At 42.0% G+C, this 7,193-nt stretch overlaps 1 pseudogene; it reads right to left on the reverse strand.

Moving 5' to 3' along the window:
* Positions 1 to 3,887: 3,887 nt before the first annotated feature.
* LOC114113762 (large ribosomal subunit protein eL37-like) lies at positions 3,888 to 4,253 on the reverse strand (annotated as a pseudogene).
* Between the last annotated feature and the right edge of the window lie 2,940 nt (positions 4,254 to 7,193).

Consider the following 7,193-nt stretch of genomic DNA (forward strand, 5'->3'; position numbering starts at 1 on the left):
GCAAAAAATTTACCAACAATAAATAGGGAGACTACATAATGATAAAAGGATCCATTCACCAAGAAGACATAATGCTTTTCGATGTCAATGAAACTTATGATGAAGCTTCAAAATACATGAAACAAAAACTTGTAGAATTGAAAGCCTAAATACAAAAATGCATAATTGTAGTCAGAGATGTAAACATTGCTTAATAAACAATGTAATTATCACAGTAAAATTACCAAGGATATAGAAGAACTGAACATTATCAACTAATTGCATCTAATTGATGTTAATAGAAACATTACGTGACAGAAATATTAACAACAGCAAATCAAATATAGCAACACATGAAAAGAATAATCTACCACGGCCAAGAAGAATTCCAACAGTTAGAATCGGACAAAAAACAATGGACTTGTTCAAAATTGGGAAAGGAGTACGTCAAGGCTGTATATTGTCACCCTGCTTAGTTAACTTATATGCAGAGTACATCATGCGAAATGCTGGGCTTGATGTAGCACAAGCTGAAATCAAGATTGCCAGAAGAAATGTCAATAACCTCAGATATGCCTTTTGGCAGAAACTAAAGAGGTATTAAAGAGCTTCTTGACAAAGGTGAAAGAGGAGAGTGAAAAAGCTGGCTTAAAACTCAACATTCAAAAAACTAAGATCATGGCATCTGTTCCTATCACTTCATGGCAAACAGATAGGGGAAAAAAATGGAAGCAGTGACAGACTTTATTTTCTTGGGCTCCAAAATCACTGCACACAATGCATGTAACCATGAAATTCAAAGATGCTTGCTCCTTGGAAGAAAAACTATGACAAATCTAGACAGCGTTATTATAAAGCAGAGACATCGTGTTACCAACAAAGGTCCATCTAGTAAAAACTATGGTTTTTCCAGTAGTCATATGCGGATGTGAGAGTTGGACCCTAAAGAAGGCTGAACACCAAAGAAATTATGCTTTTGAACGATGGTGTTGGAGAAGACTCTTGAGAGTCCCTAGGACAGAGATCAAATGAGTCAATCATAAAGCTTCTCAATTCTGAATATTCATGAGAAGTATTGACACTGAAGCTGAAGTTCCAATACTTTGGCCACCTGATGCGTACAGCCGACTCATTGGAAAAGACCCTGATGCTGGGAAAGATTGAGGGCAGGAGGAGAAGGGGGTGACAAGGATGATATGCTTGGGTGGCATCATCAACTCAATGGACATGAGTCTGAGCAAACTCCGGGAGATAGTGAAGGACACGCAAGCCTGGTGTGCTGTAGTCCATGGGGTCACACAGAGTCTAACATGACTGAATGACAGAACACCAACAAGGAAAGTTTATCACAGGAATGCAAAGCTGACTCAATATTAAAAATCAATCCATGCAGTCTACTATATCAGCATCCTTTTCAAGTACAGTTCGAACATTCACCAAGGTAGATTATATTCTGAGTGACAAAAGAAACCTTAAGAAATTTTTAAAAAAGGAAATAAAAGTATGTTCTCTGACAATAATATGATAAAGCTAGAAATAAACAGGAGAATAGTAAAAGGAAAATCTCCAAATACTTGGAAATTAAATGATATGCATCTAAATGAGCCACAGGTCAAAAGGAAGTCTTCAGGAAGATTAGCAAAGATTTAAAACTGAACAAAAATAAAATACAACATAACAGAAACTGTGGGGTGAAGATAAAGCAGTGTGTGTGTGTGTGTGTGCTAGTCACTCAGGTATGCCTGACTCTTTGCAACCCCATGGACTGTAGCCCCCCAATCCTCTAACCATGGGATTTTCCAGACAAGAATACTAGAGTGGATTGCAATTTCCTTCTCCAGGGGATCTTCCCGACCTTGGAATAAAAACTGGGTCTCCTTCATTGCAGGCAGCTTCTTTACCAGCTGAGCCATCAGGGAAACCCTACATAGAGGACAATTATAGCATTAAATGCTTATATCAAAAAGAAAGATGTTATATCAATAATCTAAGCTTCCTCTTTAAGAAGCTAAAAAAAAGCAAAATGAACACAAAGCAAGTTAAAGGGAGAAAATAATGAAGATAAAGGCAGAAATCAATAAAATATAAACCATGAAAACAATAGAGAAAATAAATGAAACAAAGAGCTGATTCTTTGGAAAGATCTATAAAATTAATAAATGTCTATTAATATTAACCCCACCAACAGAAAGAGAGAAAATATTATTTACCATTGTAGGAATAAAAAAATGTTATCACAATCGTCACCAGATATCTCATAACTATTAAGGAAATTGAATTCATAGTTTTAAAACTTCTGCAAGAAGTCTCCAGGCCTAGATAATTTCACTGGAGAATTTTACCAAACATTTTAAGAAATAAAACCATTCTATGTAATCTTTTCTAACAAGTAAAAAGGGGCAAAACATTTCTCGAGTCATTTTATGAGACTAGTCGGACACGACTGAAGAGACTTAGCAGCAGCAGCAGCAGCAGCAGCAGCATTATACTGACACCAAACTCAGACAAAGACAGTACAGTCAGTTCAGTCGCTCAGTCGTGTCCAACTCTTTGCGACCCCATGAATTGCAGCACGCCAGGCCTCCCTGTCCATCAGCAACTCCCGGAGTTCACTCAAACTCCTGTCCATCGAGTCAGTGATGCCATCCAGCCATCTCATCCTCAGTCATCCCCTTCTCCTCCTGCCCCCAATCCCTCCCAGCATCAGAGTCTTTTCCAATGAGTCAACTCTTTGCATGAGGTGGCCAAAGTATTGGAGTTTCAGCTTTAGCATCAGTCCTTCCGAAGAACACCCAGGACTGATCTCCTTTAGAATGGACTGGTTGGATCTCCTTACAGTCAAAGGGACTCTCAAGAGCCTTCTCCAGCACCACAGTTCAAAAGCATCAATTCTTAGGCACTCAGCTTTCTTCACAGTCCAACTCTCACATCCACACATGACTACTGGAAAAACTATATCCTTGACTAGACGGACCGTAGTTGGCAAAGTAATGTCTCTGCTTTTCAATATGCTATCTAGGTTGGTCATAACTTTCCTTCCAAGGAGTAAGCGTCTTTTAATTTCATGGCTGCAGTCAGCATCTGCAGTGATTTTGGAGCCCCAAAGAATAAAGTCTGACACTGTTTCCACTGTTTCCCATCTATTTCCCATGAAGTGATGGGACCAGATGCCATGATCTTAGTTTTCTGAATACAACAACTAAATGCCTACAGACCAGTATCACTCATAAACAAATCCTCAAAAATATTAGCAAATTAAATTTAGCAAAATATGAAAAGAATAATATGCATGACCAAGTCAGCTTTGTCTCAGGAATGCAAAGCTGGTTCAATGTTCAAAATCTATCAACATAATTCACCATGTTAACAGTCTAAAGATGAAAACTCTTATGGTCATATCAATTGACATAGAGAACTCATTTTAGGAAGTTCGACATTAAGGAAACTTCCTCAGTGTGATAAAGGGCATCTGTAAAAACACACAACTAACATCTTACCTAATGGGGAAATGCTGAATGTTTTTCTAAGATCAGTAATAAGACAAGCATAATTTTAGGCATGCATATTAGATGGCTGAAACTCTAAAGCAAAGCAAGGAGTCTATTATTCAAGCCAGGATAATGGTTACCTCTGGGAAAGGAGGTAGAGAAGTGGTTGCAATTCGAAGGGGACACAGAGGGGTCTTCCGAATGTTGGCAGTACTGTTGTCTATTTTTTGACCTAATGGTATTTTTATCAGTGTTTACATAATAATTTGTTGTATATTTATCTTTTGCACTTTTCTGTATTTCATTATATTTTTCAATGCAGTGTTATAGAAAAGAATTAATATTAAAAAAATTTAGAATGTTACTTTCTTTAGAGAGAATTTTCTCTTTAGAAAGAATAACTTAGTACGATACTCCTCGTAACTTTATACTTTTATTTTACTTTGTTTTTTAAAGCCAGAACATTTATTGCTTGACTAATCATTGAAATCCTTAAGGTGAACTGGATACCGTGACAGCTGCCCTTTTGGGTTTAAGCGTTGTTCCTTCATGGAATCCATGCCTGAATCTGCCGTATACAGATTTTAGGTGCCGCATTCAACCAGTCCCGGTGGTATTTCGTCTTTTAGCTTTACCACTCCAGTTATACTTTCTCTTTTGTTTGGCAGGATAGCCGCATTTGCCGCAGGTTGACTTCTGAAGGTGGTAGGCTTTAGAGCCACAGCAGCAACACAGCGTGTGTGTCTTATTCTGATGCTTTCCAAATGATGAGGTTCCCTTTGTCATCTTGCTTTGCCCCACTTTCTATATTTTTAATATTAACTCTGCTGCTGCTGCTGCTAAGTCACTTCAGTCATGTCTGACTCTGTACAACCCCATAGATGGCAGCCCACCAGGCTCCCCAGGCCCTGGGATTCTCCAGGCAAGAACACTGGAGTGGATTGCCATTTCCTTCTCCAATGCATGAAAGTGAAAGGTGAAAGTGAAGTTGTTCAGTTGTATCCGACTCTTAGCGCCCCCATGGACTGCAGCCTACCAGGCTCCTCCAGTCATGGGGGTTTCCAGGCAAGAGTACTGGAGTGGGGTGCCATTGCCTTCTCCAATATTAACACTAACAGTTTATAACTACTTGAAGTAAAAAATTGCCCTCTGGAGATTTTATTGTAATCAAACCAAGGTCATAGTTTTAACTACTCAGCATGGAACTTGCTTACCTTCTGAGGTTTGGTTTTCTCACCAGTACAGTGAGGGGTGGGCTAGAAAGTCTTTTCTGGTTGTGGGTGGGGCCCCAGTACAGGAAGAACACAGGGGATCAGCTAGCAAGCTTCTTAGTCTGTTCTCAGCTTCAATCCAACCCTTTCTGATTGAAAAAGTGTCAAAAATTGGCCTTAATTATCTAAAAGCTTTTTATATAAGTTCTTTAAAAATTTATTTATAGTAAAGCCATTTAATATCATTAAGATAATTTCATGTGCATGTAAAAAACAAACCAACTTATTTTAAATTCCAGTGATGGCTCAAAATGTCTGTCCTACTTTTTTAGGTTTCCACTTGCTTAAAATAGTATTTAAAATAAAAAATTGAAGGAATTTTGAAAAACAAGCATGGATAGAAAATTAAGAATGTGTAAAAGTCCTGTAACTAAATCCTAATTTGTATCAGTATTATGTGTTAGGTAAAGACGACCAGGACACCAAAGGAGTGTCTAACAGGCTTTTAAAGGGCGAAGTGCTCCCGGGCGGGGTTCCCGGACCTGAACGAGGCAGGTCGAGGAAGTTCGCGCCCGGACCGTGTTGGGGGCAGTTTTTATATGTTCGTTGAGAGAGATGGTCAGGCTAGATGGACGGGGGTTCAGATAGGTCACCAGGCTGAGGCGTCGCGGGCTGACAGGTCCTTCTACATGGCTGGGGTGGGGCGGCTTTAGCTGGTGAAGTGTGCTGTCATTGGTCCCCGGGATCTGGGAGGCTCCTTCCGTTAGGGACTTCCCCCACCGGCAGGAGGGAGAGGAGGGGCGGCCCATCGTGGCTCCCAGAGTCTGGCCTCACATTCTGACCCTTTTGATAGCATAAGGGGCGCCGTTATCGCTTCTGGCTACTTCTTGCTGAACTGGGGTGTCGCTGGGGCTGAGGGTCATGGCTGGATCCTGGTGACGTTTAGGGGGCCTCAGGGTCTCTGGACAGGAGCTTGGAGTATGCAGCTACCATCAACATCTGTCCTGTAGCAGTCTGGGTCAGCTCCCTGACCCTCCGGAGGATGATCTGAAAAATACAAGGTCCTATCGACAGGATGAGGAACAAGGCTGCAAGGGGTCCGAGAAGTGGGAGAAGCCATTTTGCCCATGACGACTTTCACCATCCCGAGAAATCAAAACCGTCTGACTCAGCCTGTTCAAGTCTGATGCTCTCTCTCAGCTCTTGGACCTTGTTCTGAACTATCCCCGAGGCATTAACAACAACAAAAAAAAACAACAGTCTTCCCTTAGGAATTGACAGGTTCCCCCTTTTTCAGCCATTAGCAGGTCTAGGGCCCTTTGATTTTGGAGAGCCACTGCTGCCAGAGAAGTTATCTGGGTTTGTAATGCCATTAGGGAATCTGCCACCTTGTCCAGGTCTCGACTGAGGTCTGCGGACAGCTTATAGTAGAAGTGCATGGCTGATCCCAATCCTCCCTCCCCCAGTCCTAAGGCCGTGAATAAACTTCCCCTGAGGAGCAGGGGAGCTGCAGCTAGTGCCCTCTGGCGGCGGGTTGACTGGGTTTGGTCCTCCATTGCCTGGGGTGTCAGAATGGTCAGGTAGGGAGTAAGGAAGACTGGGGTGTAAGGCTGAGCCCAGGTGGACGGGAAGCATTGTAATAAGGTGGTTTGATTGCAGAGAAAGAATATCCCGGGCTTTCCGCATACTGGAGGGTTTGGGGATGGGGGTCTCGTCTCGAGCCATCACAGGCCACTGTGGTTAATGAAGTGTCATTGGCCAGGACACAAGAGGCATTGGCTGGGAGGTACAGTACCTTGGTGGTCAAGGGCCCCATTGGCCAGGTTACTTCAGTGGTATTTTGAGTGAGATTTTGGGCCTCTATCTATTTTGGGGGGATCAGTTGGGCGAGGAACGGTCAGGGTCTCAAGGGAAGACAGAGCCCATGGAACGCTCCTGATTAGATTTTGCTGCCGCAGGAGTAGCAAGTGATTTTTTCCATACATTCTCTAACTTTATTTTAGGAAAAAACATTCTGTCTACTATTTTTAGCTATGCTGCTGTGGCCACTCTAATTCTGCTTTTCATAATTATTCTTCCTTGTATTATTAGAACTCTTTGACAGAGCCCTCAGAAGCTCATGACTGAACTACATCTGGCTGTCTTAAAAAATAAAAAAGGGGGAGATGCCAGGAGCCAGCACGGGAGATCCCACCCATGACAAGGTCATGCAGGAAGAGTCCTGATAAGCAAGGCCTCAGGACTCGATGGACCCCCGGACCTGCTCAAGCATCTACCCCAAAACCAGAATCTGTCTATCTTACTATTTTATGCCTTTCACCAACTCTTCCGACATTAACAGGGGGCAGTCCCCCACCACCTTTCTCTGGAAAGAGTTAACTTAGGGCTCTAGTTGATAAATCTCCTGGGCATGAAAAGAGTGTTTCAAACCCCCTGTTAGCATTCTAGCTTACTTGGCAGGTTTATCCAGACTCTTGCAACATTGTTGAGCCAATGCTTGCTGCTAAGTTCTCAC

The sequence above is a fragment of the Ovis aries genome, chromosome 3 (assembly GCF_016772045.2).
Source record: "Ovis aries strain OAR_USU_Benz2616 breed Rambouillet chromosome 3, ARS-UI_Ramb_v3.0, whole genome shotgun sequence".
NCBI classification, from domain to species: domain Eukaryota; kingdom Metazoa; phylum Chordata; class Mammalia; order Artiodactyla; family Bovidae; genus Ovis; species Ovis aries.